Source organism: Tinamus guttatus, unplaced genomic scaffold (assembly GCF_059628265.1).
Source record: "Tinamus guttatus ecotype Peru unplaced genomic scaffold, ASM5962826v1 Tinamus_guttatus_pri_ptg000288l, whole genome shotgun sequence".
NCBI lineage: Eukaryota > Metazoa > Chordata > Aves > Tinamiformes > Tinamidae > Tinamus > Tinamus guttatus.
Genome location: NW_028288822.1, coordinates 120,756 through 143,270, shown reverse-complemented (window position 1 = coordinate 143,270; position 22,515 = coordinate 120,756).

The window sequence follows — 22,515 nt, the reverse complement described above, 5'->3', positions numbered from 1 at the left end:
GTCAAAGCATACTGATACTATTCTGCTGTACTATTGCTGTGTCTCATTAAATTCCTCACTGTCTTAAGTAGTGCAGACAATGGGTTTTGCAAGTACCAATTCTACCTAGAGAGATGCTTGCAAAGTGATGGGTGTACCTACTACAACATGAATATTTAGAAGTAGAAACTTCTTTTATTCAATATCAAGAGCTGACAGGTGTGAATTTTTTGGAAAGAGAAATATGGAACTTGGTGCTTTTGTGTGATATCTGTTGCTAAGTTCTTGTTTTATTTTTGCTGTTTTCTAAAACTTTGTTTTATATTTGATCGAAAAACACAGGAGTGAATTCTAATGATTTCATCTGCATTTTTTGTTACTCAAGTCTGGGTCATGCTGCTAAAAACAAAATGAGATGCCAGGCAGCAGAGATTTTAAATTTCTATTTTGTCTTTTACTAATGTGTACCTTTTGTTGATGGGGGAAAGATAAGAGACTAAAGATCTAAAGGCTTGTATAATAACATTTTAATTTAAAGAGCCTGCATACTGAGCATAATCTGAAGCTACACTGAGATGCAGTTTTGTATGTTTTATGCATTAACTCACCATCTGCTTTTCATGGATGAAAGGGGTATGGGAGGCTTACCTGTAGCAATCGTGTTTTTAAACCAAACAGAATGTGTTTTATACTGGCATAGTCCTCTGAGGAAGGATACAACATTCATTGCATAAAGCACGCTAGATAAATATTCTGAAATTTTAGAAGCTCTGTGTTCTGATTTGGAAAAGAAAAAAAAACAGTAATTTTGTTGGAGTAAATGGAACTACACTGAGATCTCTTGTTAAGTTCAACTATTGTATAATACCTATGTACCTGCTGCACAGAATAAAAGCAGCCCTGGAAAGAGGCAGGGTTAGGGAGGGATGAACCGAGGTAACTCACAAAGATTCTTCTGAAGAGCCAACCCCAAATGTTGAATATGTGGGAATAGATATGACATCATGTACCAGGTTAGAAAAGCAGAGAAAGTAACATTCTTATTTACTAGAATACGAGAAGCATTAAGTTCACAATTTCTTAAGTGTTAGTATATATGTATTATTCTATACACATGACAAAAATATTTCGGTAGCAGCAAAATCTTAGTTGTACTTTATGTTCAATGAAAGTCTCAAAGTTGTGATTTCCATTCAGACTTTGCTGTAGCTTGCATGGAGAAGTGATTGTTCTAGCTTACAAAAGTAACAGGAAGGGTAATAGACAAGCTATCATAATAGGGGAGCAGTGGGGAGCATATTTATCAAATTCTTATATATGAAGATGAAAAGATGTGGAAATAAGCTGTTATGAAAAAGTGTCATGACAAGATTATGTGTCAAAAAAGCGAGTGATCAATAAAAGCTTTTGTTAGTACTTCCTGACTGCCGGCTAAGTGTTGGGAAATGTGGGTAGACAAAGAAGAACGAGTTATGGATGCATTTGTCATTGCTACCATTGATAAGGAAGTGTCATTAAGGTCCTGAGTGAATCTGATAGTGGAGGAAACTATTCATACAGCTCGTCACCCTCAGTTCATTAGCAAACAAAATACTGATCCTGGGAACTGCTGAGAGGGAGGACATGTTTGGCCACAGTCGAAAAAAGGAAAAGTGTGTGTTGCAAAAAGATAGTGGAGGTAACAGAGTGTAACATACAAATAAGGGTCCTTCTGTCAGCACTGTGGAAGGGAAAAGCACAGCCTACAACAGGATACATAGCAAGCAAGGAATTGTTTGCCAGAGTCAAAACACAGGGAAAAGAAAGAGCAAATTTATCAATATATTATGTGATAATTAACTACATGGAGGTCTGATTTGTGAACGTACTCTTCATCTGATATATTTAAATCCTTTGATCTGTAAATGACTAAAAAGATGCCTGATCAAAATCTAAAATTGAGTTAAGCGCCTCTCCCACATCAGTACTTTTGAAATTTGAGATTCACTTGGTAATGTGCATCAGCATTTCTGTGCTCTGCTTTCAGCATACCCTTGCAGAAAAGAGCTCTATTGGCATGTGGAGAATTGCTTCTCCACTCCCATGCCTGCCTGTCCATAGTGCCTCTGTAGTGAAGAACCTGGGAGCATTCAGTTCCCAGCTCCTGGATGGGAGCACTTGCACCATTTGTGCTGGGTGACCGTCATTTCTCCCTCTCCTATGGAAGTCATTTTCACTGGAAAGGAAACGGTGGCTTTTGACATGCTCCGGACAGGTCCTAGTGTGGATGATTCTGTCACCAGGGGTTGTGTTATTATTACAAAATACCAAATTACCAAAACATGCTGCATGGGTCTTCAAGCTGCAGCGAATTGGATATAGCCCCTTTTTCCTTGTGTTTAAACACAAACCTTGTTTCTGTCAAATGGTTGAAATCACAAGCAGTACTGTGTTCATGGCAGTATTTGTGTTATGCTGTTTCATGCTGCTTTTTTTTGTGCCTTAACATGTATGGTAAGTTAGTCACACCAAACTCGATCAAGGCAGGGACGCAGGCAAGAGTGCTCTGGATTTGTGCATCCAAAGGAAAGGTCATGACAGCTTGAAGTACTTTGTAGCTTTGCTAGAGGGTGAGCTGCTATTATTTGTTTATTAATCCCTTATTTAGATAAGTGAGCTCGGAACCAAAAATACCCCTCTGGTGCCCTGAGATCACATGACAGATATTTAAAACAATATGTAGGAGAATTACAATAAATAGTTTTTGCATCAGTATCATCAGACATTTAGGAGATACTTTGTTTGACTTTTAAAGTTCCTTGATAAAAATATATCTGCTGGGACAAAATTTCTATTTCTTGTAATTTACCTTATTCACCTTTATACTGTTCATACTTCAATTGCTGTTTTGAAAAAAAATCACTTTTAAAGCATGGAAGCTCTTGTCATTGTTCCATGTTGTTCTGTTGATGTTGTCTAGGGTGTAAATGTTTTAAGTGGAATAATTACATAATTTATATTCTTTCTGGATCCAAATTAGCAGGTGCTTTGAGGTAAAAAGTGGATGAATTTCCCATAACCAGACTGAAGTCACAAACAAGATAGATAAAAAGTGCCTGAGGTTATCTTCAAATGAAGTTATATTAGAATTGTGTCCAATATTCTTTATTACAAGGTGAAGATCCTCAGAGCAAATAGAAACTGATGGCTTTTTTGTTTCTTCATAGCCTTTGTTCAAGGTTTTTTTTCCTAATGTTATTTGTACTTATTTTTGTACTACAAAAATTTATTTCTGAAATGATCTTTTAAAGTATTTACAACCTTTTATTTCCTAGCAGAACCGATGCACATTTTAAAGTTAGAAGAACTCGGTACAAATGTATTTTGTTCCTCTGAATACCTGGTAGCGGGCAGCAGCTGCATCAAAGCAACTGTGACATTTCTAACTACCAACAAAAGACCTTGTGAGCCAGCACCTTCCTCCCATAGCTTTCCTTATACATAGTCAACTCTTTATTCCCAAGTTTCTCCCTTGAAGCTGTGGCTAGTCTCACTTCTAAATGTACCCAGCTAAGAAGCCCAGATCCAATTGCGTTTCACTCTTTCTCTCATTATTATGAGGAAGAACAATATCACATTGGACTTTCTTTCCATGGTCTGTGCAGTCAAGCTGTGTTATACATCATTCATGCCATATAGGCTATATCTCTACTTATCTGCTTGGCTATACCTTACAAGTTCCTGAGATCCAGATCAGCTGCTCCTACTGTGTGCTTGATTTCCTTTCCATAATGGCAAGGAGCTATTTATTCTGTTGAGGAGGTTCCTGCTTCCACTTAGGTACAGTTTTTAGGGTATGTCTTCCAGACCTACCCTTAGTTTGGATTTGCAGTCATTCCTGGGTCTAATAGTATGGACATATCAATAGTAATGCAGGAGTAAATGTTATTTCTGAGTTGTACTATACTACTCTGCTACTACATATGTCCAAAGAGACTTGTGTTGTCATGTATGTTGCTATCAGTGGTCAATGACTGTTGGTGAATTACTTCAACCATTATTTGTCTATAATAATCATGCATCATTTAAAACTTTACACTTTTAGAAACTTTGTTAGACAAACCACTAGTTTTTATACGAGGAACAGACATGCATAATTTTCAATTTGGGAATATTATCTTCCATATGAGATTTATTGGCTCTTTCAAAATATTTTTGGCTATCCCCTTTGTTTTACTTAAATGCAAAATTTCAAAAGACCCTTGGGACAAACACTAATGGTTTAGTTTCACACAACCGCTCCAAAGGAATAAGTAAGTTATACATTTCCTAAATACAATTTTAAAATAAAATGTACTGAAAATATTTTGAAAAGGTCAACATTTTTCACCTGAAATTGAAAAATATGTTAGAATTGGGTGAATGTATTATTATATGCTGTGTTCTCTTGGTAAAGTGATTAAAAATAGCACATAAAAATACATTATGCTGGTCAAATGCAAAATGATTTAGAATTGTTTGGTCTTGTTAGTTTGTTTTAAGACTTACTAATTTTGCAGTGGAATTATAATACAGTTGGTGAGTTCTCTTCATTTTTAAGCATTTTACAGTAATTTTATGGTTACTTAAAATTGCAAAAGCAGTGCTGGAATTGTGTCGACGCGGGGGTCTCGGACACCACGGACATGATCAATGTGATCAAGCTGTGCCAGTTTATTCAGAGTTCCAAGCGCGCTTATATGCAAGACTTCCCCTTACACGCGAGTGCTTCTTTACAAAGATTGGTTAAGACCCCACGTCTACGCATCTAACTATACAGTGTGATAGGCTAACTAGCAGTGTCCACATGTCCTCACATTTAACGACCATCCCCCTCTTCCTGTTTGTCTCAACTCTTTGAGTCCTTATCTGATTCTCCTCGGAATTCCTTATCTTTTTGTCAACAGTCTTTTCATCCTTTTCAGCTAGGCCTGGTGCCCGTCTGGCACCCATCTGCCCTTTCAGCTAGGTCTGGCACCTATCATCTGCCCTTTTATCTAGGTTTGGCCTCCTACCTGGCTTGCTCACAGCATGACCACTGGCCTTCAGGAATCCCACAGAATTGACCAATGAGGTAGGAAGAACACTTCATTACTTCTAAAAAAATTTGAGTCAAAATTCTTCAGTAGCTGACGCTTTTTATTCTGTCTTTTCTATAAATATTGACATTTCACCTCAATTATATCTAGCATATACAAGAACACCATCAACCTCTTTGCATAACTGTCTGCTTCTGTCATTCAAATGCTCATTTGTCTAATATCAATGGGAATTTTTTTGTGTGCGCCTTTTGCAAAACTTCAATAAAAGCTTTTTAATAGTCTGGCAAATACCACATCAGTATTTCCTCTTGTATTTAAAGAGGCCTGTGATTTTAGAGAGGTCTCTCTTAAAATGAAAAAGAAATTTCACATGTCTTAAATTCTATGCTTTCCCATGACCAGTCTGCAGTATCAGTTGTGCCTAACATTGCTATTTTATGGATGCTTGAATTTTGCTCTGATAGCTTAGTGTATGTTTGAGAAATTTGAGGAAAAAATAAAAAACTCTAACTTATATATTAACTATGCTAATAAAGTAAATTACGACTAATATAACCTACATATTAACTATAGTAATAAAGTAAATTATAAATATTTCCATAATATTTAAATAAAATAATCAGTAAAATATAAATCTATTAGTTCATTGCTTCACTGATTTTCTCTTTTATTCAGAAATAACAGTAATCAGTGCAGTAATGATACACAATTGTTTTGCAGATGCTTATTCATAGTTTTTATATAAGTTCAGTATGAAAAAAAAATCAATTTTAATTGCAATGTACATAGTAATTTCGAAAGTAGTCAGATTTTGTGCTGAGTTTTTGCAGTGATTAGAAGCAGTATAAACCACAAGTTGGATGTATTAAGTCCTTCTCCTCTCCTTATCTCTAGTACTTTTGTAAACTCTCTTGTCATCTCATTCTGAGGTTTCACAAGCATGTTGCATGAAACAACCATGCCAAAATTGAGAGCAATGTGTAGAATGTAGCAATATGGTATTTTTCCTATATAGATGATCTTTCCAGAGAAATACTCTTGAGTACTCTTTTAGTCAAAATAGAATAGGTTTGAAGAAATATTGGGTCAAAGCTCAATGTCACATTTTCTTCTAGAGAAAGATTCAAGAATGTCTTCACACTTTCATATGTTATGGTGTCTACGTGCTTTCTAAATTTTAATTACTTAAACTTTTCCATGTACTGTAAAGATTCTGTTTAATCTTTCTCTTTTCCCCCTTCATTTGATTCACTTTTTTAATGTTACTTTCTCATAGGTAAGACTTAAATGAATGCAGAGAAAAAAAAAAACTTCTAAAGATTGTCTGAAAAATCATAATTCTTGCTATGCTTACTATATTCTTGCTGTATTTTACCAGTAAGTCTATTAATACTTCATACTTCATAAGAAAACTGATACATATATATATATATATATATATATATATGTGCATGGATATGTATGTATGTCATGTTAGGGAAGTGGAAATAAACAGAAGTCAAGCCCTTCATACTAATTCCCTCTTAAAGTCTTTCTTCCCTGTTAGTTTTTTTCTACAATCTAGCTGAAGATATCATATCCTTTGGCTTTAAAACAAAGACATTTGCATAGTTCTTTAGAGTGTTACTGGTTCTTGTAAGATTAAGCTGAGCCGATTTTGGTGGGAGAGGAGACGGCCTGTTTGGTTATTCGGAGTGACTGTGCAGTTGTTCATTGCAGAGAGACAGAACAAGAAGGAAATAAGCTCAGAGATGTGCTACTCACTGCTCTTAGTGTGAGTGCTCTGAGGGGAGGATTTTTTTTCCCAATCTTTTATTCAGTTTGCCTGTTTTTTCATATCTGTCCTTTCAGAGGTGTTTTGTCTGTATTATCCAAACCAAATCTCAGGTTGAGATAAATTAACAGTAAGCCTTGCCATTGTAGTTTCATGTGGGGAAAAAAACAAAGCAAAACAAGAAACATTGCTAATACTTTTTTTTTTTTTTTCTCCCCACATATGCTAAAGAAACACTTAATTGTAAAGGAAGATCCAAAGACAATGACAACAAGCACTTCTTCCCAAAGGCTTTGACTGAGAATATGTCTCTTATTATTAAGATTTAGCTGTAACACTTCCATCTGTTAATCTTCCTCTGTTTGCCACAGCAGGTTATTTGTAACTGAAGGCTAAGACAAAAGCTTTTTTGCTTTATAATAACCTTCCATAAATACAGGACAGGCTTTTTATTATTATCATTTATTTTTGAAAATGAGAGGTTTTGTAACTTAATGTGACCTTTGTTTTAGAGAAACAGTCTTGTACTTTCTGTGCCTTTTTGCTCTTACAGAATCCTAAGAGAATTTACTGAAAATGAAGCAGTGTGCTTAGAGATGTTACGATGCATCCTTTAAAATCTACTTTAAATGAAATGTATCACAGGCAACAGAAGTGGGAGAAAAAAACAAGTCATGAGCAAAAAGACACAATCTTTCAACATACTTTGCATTTCGTTCATGCAGATGTTTGGCCTCAAGACATGTAAAGTGGATGAATTTGATTCTCTTGATCTTCTAGCAACTTAAACTGGGAAGATGAAAGGAGGTGAGTAGGAAACTATATAAAGAAGTTAGATAAGCAAAAGTAGATGCTGAAAAATAACACAATAGATAAATCTAAGACAAAATGTATTTTTGGTCAAATTATTATATAAATTCTGCTAAAATATAGATGGATTAATAGCTTTTTTCTAAAAGGATGTGATGTCTCAGGATATAATAGGAATGCTTTAAATGGTGAATGAGATTTTCTTTCATTTGTTCAAAAATGGAAGACTAGAGTTGCATTGTGCCAGCGTAGGGAGTGGAGACCTCAGAACAGTAACCCAGAAATCCCACCTGAGAAATGGAGCAAATCATTAAGGAAGGTACGGGAATGTGTGTGACTTCTGGCCTCTGTCTAAATCTGAGGCATCTGGCACAAGGCCTTTCCTTAACTAGGTCCATCCACTGAGAGAAGAACATGAGGGCTGTGTCACTGTACATTCCATGGTAGCGTCTAAGTAAGCTGGGCTTATCCTTATGAAGATGAGTAAAACCTGTTTATTTTAAGAATAATCACTAAAAAAAAAACACTAAATGTTAGGTCACTGACTTAAGACAAGGAGAGTTTTGAGGTTATTTCTCTCTGTTGCTGAAGTTGAAGACTTTTTTTCCTTCTTTTAACTTTTAAATAATCAAATATAGAGGACTGAAGAAATGCTATCTTTTTTTCCTGGACATTTCTGTTTAACACCCATGTTGTTATTTTTGCATTCTCAGAATATTTCTATAGATCTTTCTGAGTAAATTTGCAAGCAATAGAGAAAACCTGGAAGACAAATTAAAAGCACTCTCCAAGGTGAGAAAAGAATTGCTTTTTTTTTTTGGCACAACAGCTAAGAATGGCACTCAGACCATGAAGTTTGCCAACAGAGCCCATCTGTCAAGCAGCAGAGTAAATCAAATGCTACAAGTTTCCAGTGATCTGAAGACAGGAAAACACTGAGAAAAGGCGTATAGAGGTAGTGAGGTCGTTTTCACCTCAGAGTGGTGAAAACAGCTTTTATCTCCATAACCTGCTATTTGTTTGGTCCTTTCCCATACAGTGCTGCCATTCTCTGGTCCATTCAGAAAGGACCCAAACTTGTGTCCCCTGTAGTTAGACTTCCAAAGCTTCAAGGGCAAAATTCTCCAGGGCACAAACATGAAGCATTTAGTTGAAGTGCAGTTCATGGAATCCAGACTCTCATGGTATCAGAATGATTACCTCCAGGGTTCACACGGAACATTTCCTTGTAAGCTTATGTGAGTGATAATTGAAGATTCTTGTTCTTGTGTGGTTCTCTGCCTCTCTTTGTCAAGTACATTGTTTGAATTATCCAGTTGCAGTATAAACCATCTGTAAAATATTAATGTTCCATGGAACAATGTAATTAGCCAAGGGATTAACTAAGGAGGCTCAGTGTTCAAAACTGGTCTCACTAGGTCCCTGAATGCAGTGTTTTAGTGGGAAGTCTAGCACTTTTCCCATGCTCAGCACTTGCTCGTGATGAAGTACACTGGACTCTTTGACTAGATATTGCTTGTGCATAGTTTTCCACCGTGGGAAAGGAGAGGTTATACACGGGTATATCCTCCTCCATCACCCCAATTTCTCAAGTACATGCAACCACTGATTGCAGCTGCTGATGTGCGTTTGACTTTCTTTGTTTTTCTTTGGGTCCTGACATGGAAGAAGTGTTTGGCAGAAGTCAGTCTACTGTGCCCTACAGTGCTGCATTGCTTCTGATACTTCTTTTCAACTTTGACATGACTCAAGCCATTTGGAGCATGGTAAGACAATGTCATAGCTTATCTCTAATATATAGCTGCACATTGTAGCCTGCAATTAGATGCATGAGGCAGGCTTAAACTGGGAATTTTCCTGAGCTTCATGTAAGACTGACGATTACTATTTAGCTGTTTTATTGCGACACAATATTTATTGGCCACTTAAGGCCAACACACATGGGCAATATCAAAAGTGTCAAAGTGTCAAAAGTTTCTGCATTGTCGAGATTTTACTATCAGTCTTCACACTGTCAGGTCATCTAAGTGGGACATACGTTTACTAGTTGTCCTAAAGAGTTGTCTTCCAAAATAGCCTGTTTCTTAAAATTAAGAAAGGACAGAAAAATTAGCTATGCTTGGTCAAGTTACAGAAAAGAATGAAGATGATGATTTTGGTGCAGGAAAAAAGATGAACTGAAACTAATAAATGTAGATTAGATTCCTTGCCCTAATACCTGCCAAATTTCAAAAGCCATATTACTGCCTTTTGTATGAAAAATAATAGTGCAAAAAAAAAAAAAGATGCATATGTGGTCTCCCCAATGGAGAGAAAAGTAATAATGCAGTAGAGCCCTTTTCTATTGAATTCTCTGACACAATGAATGTTTTTAAACCCCTGGATAGCTTCTTTTTTTTTTTTTTTTTTTTTTTTCTTTTTAAACTCTGGTGTCTTTCAACAGAAAGAAAAGAGAAATTCCCATTGTATATTATGAACAATAATTTTACAAATCCTATTTTAAAGGACATATTATTCTATGCATTTATAACCTTTAATTATCCTTGCAAAAGAAAAACATAATTCACAATTGCATCATACAAAGCATGAAAGTAAAAATGTGAAGAATATATATGTATGAGTGTGTGTGTATATATATATACACACACATACATATATATGTTTCATGACATAGCATGTATGCAATAAGGCATACATTTTAAGTTGTCACCACAAATGTACAGATTTTTTTTTTCTTTTGCTGTATGAGTTTCTCCTTCCATTGTGAGCTCTGCACTTGCCCTGGACTTGGATCTCAATAAATGGTGACCAGAACCAGTTGCAGCTGGAATGTAAGTTGCTTCAGTTTTACTGAAGATTAGTCAAGGAAAGATAAGTATGCAGAGAAATTCAGAATGAACCAATTTGTCCAAGGGTCATTTTGTTCAGATCTTGGGATCATCACCAGCTCCATGAAGAAACTATGAAACTGCTGATACATTCAGCCAATTTATTGGAATGAGTTATTTTCTGTGAATACTTTGGGAAAAATTGGTCTACTTTCAACCTAGTGGAATGGACCACAGATATCAAAACTCAATTCTGCATCTCTTCAGCACAATTATTTTTATCTTTGTAGAGAGCTCACAGCACAGGATAAAACATGGTAATCAAATGTCTGGCAGAATACTGACTGTCTTTACCTTCATTTTAATTTTTGCATAAAAAGTGGAAGCCTAATTTATTTAGCCCACAAAATGTACATTGGTCCCACACAGTCTGTGTATCTCAAGCATATTAGTATCAAACACTGAAGGGGCTGTCATGATGCCACACTACCTGTTTCTGCCTGAAGGGCATTTTCTTGACTTGTGAAACTTTTATAATTCAGTACTAAAAGCACAATATAAAGATACAGAATCAAATATCTTATAATTTGAAATCAGATTTTGCAGAGGCAGCCACACTTGTTGTAGTTAACCACTGTGGAAGTTTACATTTCAAGGCGCGTACCATTTGTCTTTGTGCCCATAAAGTGTAATTTTCAGCTATTTTTCAGGAATGTGTACACACTGTACATTTAGAAAATTGCTAATGGAATGAGGCTTAAGCTCTTACAGTTGAATGTTGAGCATATTATTGCAGTTTTTGTAAGAAATATAGAAATTGTCTAAACCTAGGTGATCTACAGCAGCTGCTTGTGTGTGTCTGACAATAAAAAAGGTTAGAAATTGTGTAAATTTATGGGAAAAAGGCTTAAGCAAATGGAAAGTGAAATTAAAAGAGAATTGTTTAGACTGTATCCACTATATTGAAGTGTATAAACCTGGATTAGCAGTCTTTGTTGCAGATCTCTGTTCATATTATTTGACATTTTGTTAGAAAATGACTTTTCAGAGTCTTACATCACTTAAATAATCATTTGATGATGAGGTATTAAAGGGTCTTGAGCAAAAAGGATAAATATTTAAAATCTTTTCAGTAAGCAAGTGGGTTTATAAATTCCTCTTAGAGTTGAAAAAGTCCCTGTTAAGTGGCACAATGTGTTACACAATGAGTAATTTCAATTAAATATACATTGTTTTAAAATAGGAAAGGCCATAAGTATGGAACTGCATTCAAAATACGAATAAAAAAGTACACATTCTAAGTGGAACTGGAAAAGGAAGACTTTTGCTCATGTATATTGTATATGTATATGTAATGTATATTATACTCAGATAAATAAAAATGAGCATACATAAAGATTTTTAAGCAGTTTGTTTTACAGATATTTTTCTACTAGTTTCAAAATCAGTAAAAACATGAGGACTAAGTGAACAGCCTTCCTCCAATATTAGGTGCTGGCATCATCATTTATGTGTTGTTATTATGGATACATATTTACTTTCCTATCCTTTTTTCTAGTTGCATGCATGTTGTTCCTGAGTCCCAATTTCCCACTCTTCGATGACATGCCAGCAGTGGTAACATGGATAAAATTGCACAGCAGGCTCTGTTCCTGGAATAAAAGATATAGTTCATCCATCCATCCATCCATCCATCCATGCATCCATCTATCTATCTATCTATCTATCTATCTATCTATCTATCTATCTATCTATCTATCTATCTGATATTCTAAACTCCTGAAAAGACAAATAAAACTTCCTGATCAGCTGTCATGCTGAAACTCCCATTTCTTAGCATTCCAAATCCTTTTTAAAAAATGGAGCACAATATGGATGTATTTGTGGAAAATATACAATCTCTGCTGTAGCAAATTATGTTAAATAAAGCAGTGCATACTGCTGTATGATAAATATGATGTGATCTCAGCTTTGGCTTGGGTTAGTGGTTATGACTGTGATACCAATAATAGTCCCATCAATGTATCTCCACTCTGTTGCTTCTGAGAACCTTCAAGATCTTAGCAGTTTGCTTATTTTCATTGCCTATTTCCACACTTTTTCATAGGCTGCAACAAATTCCTTTTCCCCGAGCAGGACAGAGTGTCACTAGCTCTGCTACAGCAAGAGCTTCACTAGCTAATAGCGTGTAAGAACGAATCTTGAGGAAAGATTGCAAGGTGCAATGACTCCATAACCTTAAAAACTTTAAAAATTAAGTATCCATGAAGAAAATATAATCATTAAATCATAAAAGTACTTTCTCACTTTGCAGTGTGCCCAACAAATACATGCATGTGCTGTTGATTATGGTTTGGTGGCTTTTATTCACCATTAAAAGAAAAGCAGAGCAACTTTTGGTAATAGTTATGATTTTATAATACACTTACTTTACACCAGTGCATTTCTGTATTCTGAATCACGTTGCTGTGCTTCTTCAGTCCAAGCAATTCTACTTGAAGGAATAAGGACTATCAGTTTGTGTCTTCCTGGTGCATAAGACTGATCAAAGTAAACCATTAATCAAATAGATATGAAAATTAGAAATTATAATATGAGGTGTTAGATAACACAATCTGCATGCAATAGCAACTTGATCTCTCAGGAAATTAAAATAGTTTAACAAAAAGGCCATATTTAACAGACTGCATGATGGAATTAAGAATGAAAATCTAGCCTATTAATCATGCAAGAAATTGCAATTAAATTATATTTGTTAATTTCATAGTGAAGAGTTTTTAAATTAAATCATTAACCATTTGCTTGAATCTCTGCAATTATAATTCAAATATGAGCAAAATAAGTTATTTTTAGGGATGAAAGCCCTTTTCCCTGCAATGTATTTTGTTTCCTATAAAATACAGTATTTGAGGGGGGGGGGGGGAAAGTGAAGTACAGATCTCACATTATGCATCAGTTTGTCTCCCATAGTGTTTTTCTCCTTGTTCCTCTGGTCCTTTGAAGCCCACCTACGCCAAATAGCATTGTATTTTTGCCTTATTTGATATGCTTTCATTTCAAAAAAAAAAAGAAAAATTATGTTTTCTCCAGCTTTCTTTTTTTTCTATGTGATGAAAATGTGCGTACTGTCTGTGAATATCTGGAAATAGGAGTTTTAGCACGTCAGCAGAAGATAATTAAGGATATGGAATTTGTAAAGGCAAGTGGTAGTTTTGGAGCTAGTCTCTCTATCTCCTCAGTTATTTTTAAAGCCGCAAGACTACTTTTAAATTTTGCCACTGCAACTGAATAATATCAACAAAAATACACTGTGAGGTTCTGTGTGTTATGCTTCAGCTCAGAATCTAAAATGACATAGAAAAAGGAAAGGATAAAGATGTGATCTTGGCATTTCTGTTAAATTACTGGAAGTCATTGTTAAAAATAAAAGCGTTATATTGTTTTCAGTCTCTAAGAGAAGCTGTGGATGTACATACCTTCCAACTGGAGATAAGCTATCACAGCTAAGACTAGAAAAATGTGAATTTTGATTAAATTATTTTATGCCTAATAAGGTGTGATCTTCAAAAACATTTTACAAGGTGTTGATCAAATTTTTATGATAGTCGCAGAAAGTTTAATTCATGCTACAGCTGTCTTTGTGCAAGCTATTCATATAGGCCATTTGGCCACTTGTATTCTCAAATCTTTTAGGAACTGAATATCTCAGAACTTTTGTTCTTGCTTACGTATTTGACTTGATCTTGGCCACTACTTTTAAAAGGTTTTATGAGAGTTAGAAAAAGTCTGTGCAACAGTTAGATCATGGATGCACAAAAAAAAATTGTGATTATGTGTTTCTTATTTTCTTAGAAAACAAAAGCTTAAAACCATGATTGCATGTATCATGGTTCAACATAACTTTTACTGAAAGTTCAAACCTTTTAGTTGTCAGTAACCAAGGAGAAAAAACTAAACATTCACAGGAGAAGGAGACGCCTCTAGTACGATCCCGTAAAAAAAAAAAATCACCATGCTGCTCTTGCATGTGTTGGGAGAAGGCTTACTCAAGATAGGGAGGGAGTCACAGGGTGAACACTGGAGCACAGCTGACGATTCTTGTCATCAGTATTTAATTCAGCCTGGAGCAAATGACTGCAATAGGAGGGTGCGTTATCAATAAAAGCTTGGAGAGCATAGCAAAACAAATGCTAAGGGGCATGTTTGTTTCATAAATATAGCCTTGAGATAAACGTCTTCTCTCCCTAGCCTGCTCCGCACTCAGAATACAGAGCAATGTCTTTTTTAGATTTTAATCTTATTGATAAGGTATTCACAATGAATCAGTATGATCTTAGTCTTCCTAACTTTAGCTGCCTTGAAATTTCAAATTTTGCCTAAGTAGTTGACCATCTACTGTATCTACAAGTAGCTCTAGAGATAGGTTAGATCACGTCTATATAAAAAAACTATCTTATACATTTATTTTGGGTTAAGAGAAATCATCATTTCCAGGTACTTGTGTCTCTCTTTTGACTAAGAACACATCCTAGACCATTAATGTAAAGAAGCAGCTTAGTTTTCCAGACAGCAAAAAACACAAATAAGCTGTCTGCCTTCCATAAGAAGCCTTGGAAAATTCTCTTTTTTTTTTTTTAGGGCCAGAATCTGGCTTTGCTTCAGCTGGAGTATCTTCATTTGCACCTCTGAAACAAATATATCTTCCCACATACTAATGAAATCTGATGAGAAAAGTAATCTCATCAAATTGTAAGACTAAGATGATAGAATATTGAATATTAATGTAGAGTATGAAGCTGTATACTTACATAAATGTGATGATTATGTTTTCATGGTTGTTATAGTTTGCCATATATTTCTCTCAAGCTCCCCAGATCTTTGAAATTTCCATTTATTAGATCGTTAGGAAATGCAATACTATTTGCATAATCAAATGTATTCCTTCCATCCTCACCAGCAGATTATCCTAAAAGATGTTAATATTTTTTTCTCTTTGCATGTTTTTTCTTATGGCACATGTTACTACTGCAGAAATCTCAACTCTTTAATATTGTACTTATAAAACAGCACTAAGTCACCGAATACATTTTTAAGGTATATGTCATTTCTAAAGATGAACCTTGCTTTCTTAACAATATTCTCCAGTGACTTTTTACTTAGTGCAACCATTTTTTGCTAAGTGATTTCTTATGTTAGCAATGGGAAGTGAAGATTATGCTTTAAAACATTCCCAAATATGTTCCATCTGTATTTTTTAGAAGTGTTCTTCAGTATTCTGAGCACCAGCGCCATTCACACATTTTTGCTACTGTAAGAGAAGCATGATGTTAGGTATTGTGTCCTTTACCCCAGTGCATTTTGTTTCATCTATTTTGCTTTTGTTTCTAATCTGATAGCTGAATATATTAAATACATCTGTCCTTGTGTTACAAGTATTTATTATTTGTAGGGGGTAGGAAACTGAAATACAAAATTAATTTTCATTATGAATTGTACTTGCCCTCAGAAGAAGTAGCTAATGATTGCATATTTTCCTGCTGCAGAGTAAGAAATGAGATTTTATCATATTAGGTTGATTAGAAATTCACCACTAATATGAATCGGGTACTTACAGGGCTGGAGCAGGAGGGAAGGACAGCATTTTTTTTCCTCCATTGAACGATCAGGATCTCTTTGTGTCTCCAAAACAAATACAGTCAGGATTTCCATCAATGTCAGCGTGTATGAGAATCGGAGTGTGTCATGAGTTGTGTAGAACAACTCAGGCAGTGTTTTGCTGGAAAACTTAGAGCCTTCCTCCATGTTACTCATCTATAAGCCAGATTCTCTGAACATAAACCAACATCTAAACATCTGGGCCACCAACTTTTAGATCCCCCAGATGCAAGTATCCACTTGCATTGGACAAAGTAGTGTGCTGTTTAAATGCTGCTATAAGAGAATACATGGCAAACATCACTCTGATTGCCACTGCATTGATGGTAGAATTTCTTAAGCACTTTGTGGTAGATACTGCTCATGTCTCAAGCTGTGCTCTACAGTGTGGCACTCAAAAATTTGGCCTGAGAGAAGTAATTAGGAAAGATATCAGTGAAAGTTGCCTGCAAATAATACCCTCTGGTCGGCAATCCAATCTGTGCCACTGACCAGTGTTTGAGTGTGTGTGAATATGAGTAAAGGCAAAGCAGGAGGGAAGCACTTTCCAGCTCTCCAGAAGTATCCGTTTGGTGAGTCCTGCTCCCCAGGTAACACTATAGGGTTAGAACAGTTGTGCCCTGCTACCAGTTGTTGATATGAATGAGGAGATAAATCCTCTGTATCTTCTCCCTCTTCAGGGAGCCTCTCTCTATGAGGCGATGTGGCACCAACGGAGGCTTGTTACAAAACCAAGGATGAGTGGCTGAAGCTACAGTGATTTCTAAAGGGGGAGAAGTTTTGGTGCAGGTGAAGTACAGATCTGCATTATGCCCATTTACTAAAAATGTATTAGATGGTGAATGAAATGCCTGTAACTAAAAGCATTTCCTGCTAAAACACTTTATTATATAACTATTTGTCATAATCAGATTTAAAGAACGAGGAACTGGATAAAAAAGTCTAAATCGTTTTTCAAGTAAAAGAAATTGCTCCTTTACTCTGGGGTTTTCAGTTTGCCTAATACTTTTTAACAACTATATTTTCTTAACATACCATAACATGTTCTTACTGTCTCACATAGCTGTAAATGTAGGCTGATTTGCGTGACTTGAGTACTTTCCTAGTGTTAAAAGCATAAGAAATATTTAATATATAAATTTGTAAGCGAAAGTGAGTACAGGAAGAAAGGAAGGTAGAGGTATTGAGGAGATTGCAAATGATCTTCATTAAGCAAATGGGGGAGATCCATAGCTTAGTTTTATTTTAAGATATTCTAACTCTCTTAGAGTTTGAAGTGTCAGAGAAAAAAATGTTACAGTAATTATTCATTTATTAACAGCCAGAATTTGTCTGAGAGTCATTTTATTGTTCAAATATAAAGTGAATTGGTAATAAAAATATGCAGCTTTGACTTGGAAACACTGTAATGGTAGGATTAGGTTTTTATCTAAGACTACAGAAATTATCTAGAGAATTATAGATTTGAATGGTTATGGTGTAGTTTGCAGACTTCTATCCATGACAGCAAGAAAGGGTCAGAGAGCCCATTCTGAGGTGAAGATAATTCATTGACCACGAATAGCTGGGATAAGAGGTTTCACTCAGGGTAGAAAAATGCAGCTGCCAGAGAGACTACCCTTAGTAGCTCATAAGCAGTAGACTGGTAGACGGATGACTGGGAAGCAAGAATGCCAGAAAAAAAAGCAGGACTGAAGAAGCTAAGCTTTCCTTAGCTTTGCACATGTCCCCAGCACTTGTCTCATTTTGAATGCAACATGGATTTGGTAGCCAACAGAAGCTCAAGGGAAGTCCTTCATATTAGGAAGCTCTTCATATTGTGTGTTTTTATTTTATTTGTTTATTTTTTTATTGCAAGTCAAGAAAAACTACCAAACAACAGCAGTAGGTAAGATGCAAGAGATACAAGCAGATACAAGAGGTACAACCAAGTTAACCCAACACAAAGAAATTCTATGTGGAATTTCTGTCACATCAGTGACAGTGACAGAGCAGTACTATCCAGCTGACATGATGGCAGCATAACATTGCGCAGTTGAATAATGAGCAATCTTGAACTTGATTGCAGAGGTGTGGCCTGAAAATCCTTGCCATCCCAGGATGGCAAAGGATATGCTCAGAAATGATGTTTTCAGGGATCCATATTAGCCCAGCTGCAGTCCAGTGCTGTTCTTAGAGGTTTTTCTGAAATCCTTCTTCATCATCGTTTTATCCTGAATTATGAACATCTGATTGATTGCAGAAGAAGGCTGAGGTGTGAAATGGCAGATGCTGACTTTCAGCAATAATATCTGATAGATAAGCTTGAGATAAGTAGAGAAATGTGGAGAATATTGAATTTTTTCAAATTAAAGAACAAAAAAATGCATAGTGGGTACATTACTTTGCAGACTCAAAGGGTTAAGGATTCATTCGAAGCAGATGAAACTGAATGTGGTCAAGTTTAAAACAAAGTGATTCATATCTCTTGGCAGAGTTAGAGGATACACATGAAAATTTATTCATAAATTCATTCAGTAGGATTATGGCAAAAAAAGGTTAACTCTAGCTATTTTACTTGTTTTTTTCTCAGCCTTATATCTTACTTTTATAAATGTTGGTAAAAGCTATGAAAATTATTCCTGGAGGGACTTTTTCCTTCTATTGGTAGAAATCTCTCACTTTATTCAAGTCCGGGAAAAAAAGGAAAGGAACAAGAGAAAGGAGGAAAGCTAATGGATATCAAGGTTATGATTGCTGACAGACAATATACATAAACCTGCTAAAGAGTGCAGACTGCAAAACGATTTTTCAGCCCCTCAAGTCTTCATTGTCTTTCAGTTTTTCAAGGTAGAAACAGTAGAGTAGAAGAGCACAGCAGCAGAAGAAAAAGTAGTGCCACGGAATATAACAAAATGGTAATAGCTTTTAGAAAAAGAGAGGTAGAACACCCCATTTTGTCCCAGAAATTTCTCTATTTAAATCTAAGAGAGACTTTCTGTTGAATAGTTAAACCAATCTACTTCCTAAAGTCTGAGGTATTTTTGGAAGTGATTAGATTACCAAATATCTGTGGCAGAACATTTAAGGTAGGAAAAGTTGCTTTCTTGTTTATTTTTTTCAGTCAGGAAAGAGAAAAATTTTTATGATGTCTGGAAGAGTTGCTGGGGAAGATGTTTTTTATACTGGAAGATTAAGGAAAATCAGAGAATCATAGACATTTATATTGTTCTATCTCTGGAGAACATTAAGGTTTTATGCAAGTTGCAGAGGTTTTAATCTCCATATTCTTATTCCCATAGCAATCTGGCAGTCTTAAAAAAAATCGATAACCTTTTGTTAGAGTTACAGAGAGAGAAACAAAAACAAAGTGTTTGAAATGTAAAGCGTTAGCTGAAATTTCTACTGTAATAGCAGTAGAGTATCTTAATAAAGGAAGTCTTGATTAAATGTTTTTATAGATAGCATTAACTGTCGTGCCAGGGGAAAATTGGAAGAGCTAAGACGGTTATTGGACTGGAGCTGCTGTTGCTGCTGTTGTCTGAGCCCAGTCTTGCTTTCTTGAAGATGGGCAAGCCAAAGATGCATATGAATAGGAAGATGAAAGAGGAACATAGATGAAACACAGCTTCTATCTCTGGACTCTATTTCTCTCTAATTCTCAACCTGAGAGCAGAGGAGGTAGCGTTATAAGACTGCCAAAAATCTGGCAAATTCATGCTAGCATCAAGGTGCTTAAAGCTTTGATTTTTAGCTCACTTTCAGTCACAGATTTGCAGCAGTGTTTCAAGGAATAATTCTTGGCTGGCTCAACCAGATTGTCTTTAAAGAGAAAGCAAAGAAGAAGGAAGAAATAAGATAAATGGAATGAATAGTATGTGATTAAAGAAAAGCAGAAATATATTTCTGTCAATGCAGAGCCACAAACCTTGTGAAAAATGTGGTAATCCTTCTCTCTGGACAAGTAAGATCAGAATATCTCTGAAGAAGAGAGGTTGGTGAGAGAGGTTCAATCAAAGTGTGTTAAAGCATCTTATGGTGCTAACATTTACTTCTCACTGATTGTCCAGGTTCATTTTTAAATTATGAACTCCAAATTATGTACTGTTCATCTTCACCGAAACAGTTTTTGGTTCCATATTACAACAGTCTCGCACTATCACTGAAGGCTTCAGTAAGTCAGTTATGTTTTTTCTAACTGAATATTTTGCTTTATTTTTGTAATGTTTGGCATTCTGCTATATCTTTGAGTTTTTCATTATTTTTGTGGCCCATTGCTGTTTCATTTTGGCTGTTTATATGGGAATTTGGAATAAGAACATCATGCCTCTGTGTTGGAGGTAGTTTTGTTAGTCAAGTCTTTACTCTCATTTTCATTTTGTTGTAGTTTTGGTAGAGGTTATTTTATAAAACAACAGGGTATATATACTTAGAAGATCATAAAGTTGGAGCTGAGCAATTTCTTCTTATTCTTTGATGTCTGCCTACTGAGTTGTCATTTCTGTTCTTACTTGATAGCCTTATCATAATAATTATTGAAAGATAAACTCTGGATTTTTATCCCAGTCCTTTTGCTTATGGAGCCTTGCTGTCCAGGAGTCAATGGCAAGATTTTCATTTTGAGTTCTCTCTTTTCTCAGGCTTCAGAATATGAAGTGGCACATAGATTTTTAAGCATACCATACAAACAGGGAAGCATGCAAACACATTCTTTTGAAAATGATTTTATTATGCTTTTGTTACATATTTTGTTGTTTAATATTTCTAAAATATCATTTCAACAGAACGACTTAACAGTAATTCAAATTAAAGATGAATTGCTTTGTAATGAGAGATAACAAAAAATCCTAAATTACTCATCATCTCTGTTGATGCAGCATTTGGGAAGAGAAAGATGCCAGAAGAAAAGGTGTTAATTGATTTTTTTGTACTGTGCTTGATGTTATTATAGTCTCTTCATATGTTGGAGGAGAAAGAAAGGCTGGGCTGTCTGCTACAGATGAAGGAAAGATGTATTTTTCTATCTTTATTTCCCCAAATGGAAAGGATGTTTCAAGGATTGGAAACTAAGGGCTGTAACCTTCCCTTGCTCCTAATGTAACTGTGTTAAAACAGAGACTAAGAGAACTGTGGAACCCTTGTCAATTCTGAGTTTTCTCATCCTTATTTCAATGGCTAACATTTCAATATTAACAACTAATATCTTAAGTGCAAATAGAGAGTTGTGTTCTTCTCTTTCATTGAATAAACATCCTCTTACGTGATAGAGGGATGGATTAGAGCAATAAGATACTTACGAGAACAACAAGCCCACTGAAAAGTTTCTATTTGCTTGCCAGAGAACATGGAAATCTTCTCTTTCTTTACATGTGAAAGATGAGCAGCAGCAAAACAGTAACTCTGAATTCTGTTATAAGCCAATAAATAAAATTCTTCTTGCTTAAATTATGCTCTAATATTACATGATTTTCATTTCAGATACCAGTAGGCCATATTGTTGTTGAGAGCTGTGTTTTGTCAGGAAAATCCAGCTGCGGCCTGATTTCTCTCTTGAAAGCTAATTAAAATCCTAATAATCTTTAAGTACATCTAAATTCTTAAGGCCTGCATGATGGTCAGTTAAAATTTCTTCATCAATATCAAAAGATATTATTTGAAATTCTAATTTTGCATCTCATTTTTTAGCATTGGTTTTATCGGAGCCTTTGTAGTATTGAGCCGTTTCCTTATTTTTCTTTTCTAATGTATAGATAGAGTCACAGTGAATTTTTGGTGCCGGTCTGATGTGTGCCACTGAGGCATTTCTTAATTTCTTAAGAAAGAGCAGAGTTGAAACAAAGAAAGTCCAAGTGCAGACTTTCATTTTGTTATAATCTCTGGCAAGGAAGACCACCATCCATCAGTTCTCTATTATTTTTCTAGGTTAAGATGTTTAAGCCTTTGATAAATCCCTGAGATTAATAAGTTCAAGAATGACTATACTCATTGAAAGCTAGACTTTTGCACTTTCTGGGAATTTTTAAGGCACTTTACTACTGCTAAAAAGTCCCTATTTAGTCACTTTTACAAATATGACAAGGGGTTATTCAATAACAATCTAACATAGTATATTATTTGCATGTGTGATTTTTTTCTTGACTCTAGCCAGTTACATCTGTGACCGCAATGATGTGACCTTGGGCAAGCACTTTCACAGTTTTCTGTTTGTTTGTGGAGCTAGCTGGATGCTTGCAGAGGAAAAACAGAAATGTTTTTGCTTAACCATGAGATCGTGGTGTATGAGAAGGCATGACACTTCATTTTAGAAATGAGGAAATCCTCTGTGGTAACTCAACACTTAGTATGATAGTGCATGGTCACAGGCAGTTGACATCATCCTGATGTCATGTAAATACATGACTTTCTCATTTGGGTAGGGTTTTATGTTCTA